This window comes from Plecotus auritus (assembly GCF_963455305.1).
Source record: "Plecotus auritus genome assembly, chromosome: 1".
NCBI classification, from domain to species: domain Eukaryota; kingdom Metazoa; phylum Chordata; class Mammalia; order Chiroptera; family Vespertilionidae; genus Plecotus; species Plecotus auritus.
In genome coordinates, this window is record NC_137770.1 from 118,954,386 (window position 1) to 118,960,385 (window position 6,000).

Below are 6,000 nucleotides of genomic sequence, written 5' to 3' on the forward strand. Positions count from 1 at the left end.
ATTTCATATTTCATGGTAGGGCCTGATTGCCTGGAGGGGTCAGGAAAGCATATTTTCTAGCATTACATGAATTGGTTTCAAAGACTTTTACATTCTTCTGAGGCATTAATTGTTGGTCACTGATGTGATGAAACAATCAGAAATTGCTTTTCTTGGGCTTGTTCCTGAGGTCTCACTGACTTACCCAGAGCCTTGGGTGATGCTCTGGTTCAGTGGCTCTGGCTCAAGGCTGGAAGGAAGCAGGCACTGGCATTGAGGTCGGTATCTATTGATACTGTTCTAATTTCCACAGATTGAGAAGTAAGGGAATTTTTACCTCATACAGGAAGAAATCTTTCCCAGACACCCTGCCCCCGCCCCATTGGAATTCTTTTTGGACTCCAGTGACAAGTACTGGCTTACGTATCCATTGGTTCCCTTGCTGCATAGAAGGCTGGCAAATGCGGCTCTCAGGCTCCCTCCTGGACACCCTTCTGTATGGGAGGCTGGTTTGGCCAGCAAGAAAGTGCTGCTGTCGGGTGGGCAATTGTGAGTGTGCTCCACCCTACTAGGCACAAACCTTGGGGCTAGGCTTTTGGTGAGACATAAAACAAATGCAGGGTGTGGTATCCACATTCAAGGAGCTCCGTATCAGTTAAATGCAACAAAAATAATGGTACTGACTCTGAGTTAGAAAAGAAATAAAAGAATGGAGAAACCAGTATGTGCTGGTATAGTCTGAACTGACTTTTGGAAGTAGTGGGAACAGAGCAGGAGGCTTGAATGGATGGTGGGATTTTTAAAATGGAGGATAACCCTAGTTGGTTTGGCTCAGTGGATAGAGCGTTGGCCTGCAGACTGAAGGGTCCTGGGTTTGATTCTGGTCAAGGGCACATGCCCTGGTTGGGGGCTTGACCCCCAGTAGGGGGTGTGCAGGAGGCAGATAATCAATAATTTCCTCTCATCGTTGATCTCTCTCTCTCTCTCTCTCTCCCTTCCTTTCTGAAGTGAATATATATATATATATATATATATATATATATATATATATATATATTTAAATGGAGGATAGTTTAAGCTGGGGGAGCACACACAGGCTAAGACCTGAGGCAAGGAGACAAGAATGTGGAGCACATAGGGCACCATGGGGTGGAGGTAGCCTGGCTGAGTGGAAGAGGCTCCCTGGGCCAGCCCAGAAGGAGGCTGTCTCCACAGATGGCTCCAGGTCTCAAGGCCCTGAAAGATGGGCATGGAAATTGCTGAGTTCAAAGGTATTTATGACCCATAGAAGGTTCTTGAGCAAAAGGGCCAGCTGGCCAAAGCCAGGGCTATTTTAGGAAGATGAATCTGTTAGCAGTATGGTGTGGGGTGAGAGGAGAGAAAGACTTGGAGAAATAGGTTAAGAGGCTACTGTAGTGACCCAGGTACACAGTAGGCAAGAAAGGTCTGTGCATGTCCTGGAACTGCCAGCTCAGGGCTTCAGGTGAGACACATGGTTTCTGGGTGGGGTGAGGAGTACGAAATTCAGCAAGAGACTGATGGGCTGCATGGTTATTCAAGAGGACTGAACCTGAGAGAATCAGCCTTTGGGGGAGTCGAGGGAAACCCCAAATGCATGTTTAACCCCGTGACAGTCCTATGGGGCCAGAGAAATCTGTAGTTTAGGAGAGAGTGATCCAGGACTTGGGGGACAGCATCAAGCTGGCAGCAGGGGAGATCTGCACACTACTCTGAATCCAGGCTTCTTGAAGTATATTAGATGTGATGTCTCCCTGGATCATACAGGGGGTTCAGCTGAGGGAATGAATCAGGCCTGGCTGGTTTGCAGACCAGGGCAGCAGCCCTGGAGTCTGAGAGAAAAAGGCAGGTCCAGAGACAAGTTGAAATGTTCTGGACAGATACCAGGGCAGAACACAGACATGCAGCCTCTAGAAAGGGAACCATTCATTGGGTCTCAAAGTGGACCCTGGGACAACCTCAATGAAAGGACTTTAGGGGTGAGTGGATCCACCCTTCATTATATAGAAGCAGAAATAGGCTCAGAGAGCAGGGGACTTGCCAAAGGTCAAAGATGAGTGAGTCCTACCACCCATCCCAGGTTAGGGGAACTCTGACAGGCAACCGCCCAGAAAACAATGACTTTACCTGCCCCATTTCCAGCTCTTACCTACCAGTGTGGAGGCTGGGAAGCTGAGCCTACATTTGCCGGCTCAGACCCCACTCTGTCAAGACACATGTTGGTCCCAGTAAGGTAAGCAACTGGCTTCTCTTTCTCAGGTAAATCCCATGTTGCTCTGAGCAGGATTTCCCTCTCCCCTGGGACACTATCTCTTTCTCCCAGTTGGCATCCTGCCAGGACTCTAGCCTGAGGCAATCAGCATCAGGCCCCTGGACAAAGAGAGGGCATGGGTTGCACTAAGAAGGCCTTAGCTGTGCTAAGAAGGTAGCAACCAGGTACTTGGCCTATGGACCCTTTGGGGTATTGTTTTCCTCCCTTAAGAACCAAGCCTTGTTCTTGGCATTGAGTAGAACTGTGAATGTCCAGAGACTTCCCTGGGAGTCCAGGTGATCTGCCCTTGGCTCAGCATTTGGGAGATAAGTGGCTCAAATACAACATCACTTGGGTACATGGCTCACAGCAGCACTCAGACTGCTGGGCTGGAACTTGGCACAATCAATGTATTCACAAATCATAAGTTTTAATAACAAGATCAGGAAATTGGAGCACTGGCTCTCAACCCTGGCTGCACATTGTAATCACCTGGTAAGTTTTTAAAATTCTGATGCCTAGACCCTGCACCCAGAGTTTCTGCCTTCCCTGGTCTAGGATGTAGCCAAGAGTGAGAACCCCCGAATTAGAGAGATTGAGAGAAATCAATTTTATATTGCAGGGCATAAAAATATGCCCTCTAATCATTCTGCTTTTTATAGGTTCATCCATGGTTTTGCTTTAACTTCTGGTAATAGCATAGCAACTTTCCTTTGGGGAAGCATCCTTCCTATTTCTGTCCACTCTCCCAATCCCCTCAGATTCTGGGGTGAGTACATGGCCCAGATGGATTCATTGAAGCTCAGTGAGCTTTCTCTGAAGCTGTTGGGAAAGAGAAACTCTTTCTCTTGGACTGGAAGCTGGTAGCCTGTGTGCCTAGAGTTTCTGGGGCCACCATGGAGATAAGGTAGGCCTGGAAATGAAGCCAACACAGGGAGAGCAGAGATAAAGAAAAGACACAACACTAGTGACATCATCTGAGTACCTCATCTCAGCCCTGTTTGAAGCCAGATACCCATGGATTTCACCATTTTTAAGCCAATAAATAGCAAGTTTTGTTTAAATTAGATTTGAGTTTGTCAGCTGTTTCTATAAGAATCCTAAGAATGTTTCTCAAAATCTTTAAAAATAAGCTCTGATGGATGTAAAGTTTTCTTCTTTCTCTTGAGTTAGTTCTGCTTAAGTAGGTTAATGATCAGAGTGAGGCAATAGTTTGGACCAGCCCTGGGCAAACTACGGCCCGTTCGGCTGTTCTATCCGGCCCGCGGAGCCGAAAGAGTGGAGGGTTCTCTTGCTCTCCCCTCCGCTCCTTCACCAGCAGCAGTGTTAACATGGCAACGTCGGGAAACACGGCCTCAGCTCCTTCTTCTGAGTGGGTGGATTTATATCCGCCCATTCAGTAGAAGGAACAACCTCTCAATCTTCCAGAGGCTCCTTGTAATGCCCGCGGACGCGTCCCCCGACATCACCCTGGGAATGCGTAGACACGTTATCTGGTGATGTAGGGAGACACGCCCCTGGAGAGCACAGTATCAGAGCATTAGCTAAAAAGGAGACCAACAACACTGTTCCCACTGAAGTTGATGTTTTAAAGACCAAAAACCTTTCAACCCAGTCTACATTGCCATCTACATCTACGTCCCGGGCATAATTTGGAAGTTGCACTAAAGAAAATGTTTAATTTACTGTTTACACATTTTGTTCTTTTCTATTTGTTTTAGTTTTAAATTATTTTATTATATTTAAGTTTAATTTGAAAGGCTTTTGTACCTTTCCTTTGCTAGGCAATTTTATTTTGCCTTTGCCATCTTCAATATAAGGTATGTTATTGTGCTATGATTCCTCCATTTTTTGAAGTTTCAAATTATAATAATTAGTGTTTACATTCTTATTGTTAAAATGTTTGAAATGAATAAAACTATTGAAATAAAAAAAAAAGACCGTACCCTTTTATGTAATGATGTTTACTTTGAATTTATATTAGTTCACACAAACACTCCATCCATGCTTTTGTTCCGGCCCTCCGGTCCAGTTTAAGAACCCATTGTGGCCCTCGAGTCAAAAAGTTTGCCCACCCCTGGTTTGGACTCAAATAGATCTAGCTCTTTAATTCCTACCTCACAGGTTTGCTGTAGAGATCACATGAGATAAAATGTATGTAATGAGTGGTCCAACAGGATGTCTTACCAACATTTTATGTGTTTTTGTTGTTGTTATATTTTGATTCTTTTGAGAAAAGCTGTCAGCTGCATCTCAGCTGGGTTGGAACAGGGATCACCTCACCTACCCCTCTTAGTTATGCAAATTACAGACCAGCCCTGGGGAAAAGGTATATGTAATGGGACTTTTATTGGATATGGCAAAGCCAGATGATCTCCTGAGTATGCAGAACAGGAGAACTAATTTGCAGAAAGCACCCAGAGACCTTTCTGGAAGGAAAGAACTAATAGTCCAACTCCTCTCTAAGACCTGGGGCTGGTCCCCTGACCAAAGCCAGTGCCAGGGAAGAACAAGAAGAACCCTGAAATAAAGGTCCCATGAGAGCAGAAAGAGACCAGCAGGCTGGTCTGCACGAGTCATAAAGCAGAAATGGGAAAGAATGGTTCTGGGTTTAGAATACAAGGCATGCTGGAGCCTCCAGTATTTACCCCTTCTAAAGGAGAACTCCACTGGCAGCTGTGTGTGAATGGCAGCAGCCACACAACTGTCATAGTGGCAGCAATATTAGCAGCAGTCATAGCTAGTGGTTATTAAACCACTATGCTAAGTACATTTACATCATTATCGTCTTTAATAATCCTAACAATCTTAGCAATTTGGTACCATTATTATCCTAGTTTACAGATGACAAAGCTAGAGTAGGAAAGATTAAGCACTTTGCCCAAAGGAGACTAACTTCAGAGCCCATTCCCACCACTCTTTGGCCATTAGTTTGCCCTCTACCTATGACCTCCATGGCAAGCAGCCTCACTAGAACAGCTTCTCACCACAGCCAAGGCTGCAGGAAGAAATAGACAGCACTAGGACTCTGAGGGCCTTGGCCATTTTGGGAAGTAGAATTGCCTATATACCAAAGGGCCTATTCCATGATGGAAGTCAGAGAGGACCAGTTACTACTCTACTTGGAAACAGCTCTTCTGCCCCAGGTAGCTTCTCTCTAGAGCTTCTCCCATGCCAGGACAACACAATAGGTCATGATAAAGACCTAGTCTTTTCTCCATGTATCTCTCATCCTTTTCTTCCTTTTAGTAACAGAAATTCCCCATCAAGTGTTAACAATCTAAACACTACATCTCCCAGCCTCCCTTGCAGCTAGGTACATACTGTGACTATTTGTTTGGCCAAGGAGATGTAAGAAGAGGGAAGTGTGTCATTTTGGGCACTTAGCTTAAAAGGATTGGGTTTCCCTTTCCCAATGCCTTCTAGCTTCTGTTTTAGGTGGGAAAGAGTAACAAATGATTCAGATGCCTCAGACATGGAAGCTACATATTCAGGATGTACTTCACCAACTCTGTATTGCTGGTATCCAGACTTTTATGTGGGAGAGAAATAAGCATCTGAAACTTCAATTTTGTATAAGTCATCATATTTTTTTTGTTTCTTTGTCTAACTAATCTTATATTCTAATTAATATGAAGCTCACACTGACTGGAAAGTACAATCCCCTAAGAAACACAAACCCCACTTAGGACACATGAAAATTCCTAGACAAATAAATATTTTCCTAAGGGAAGGAGTCCTGAAGGAGATAC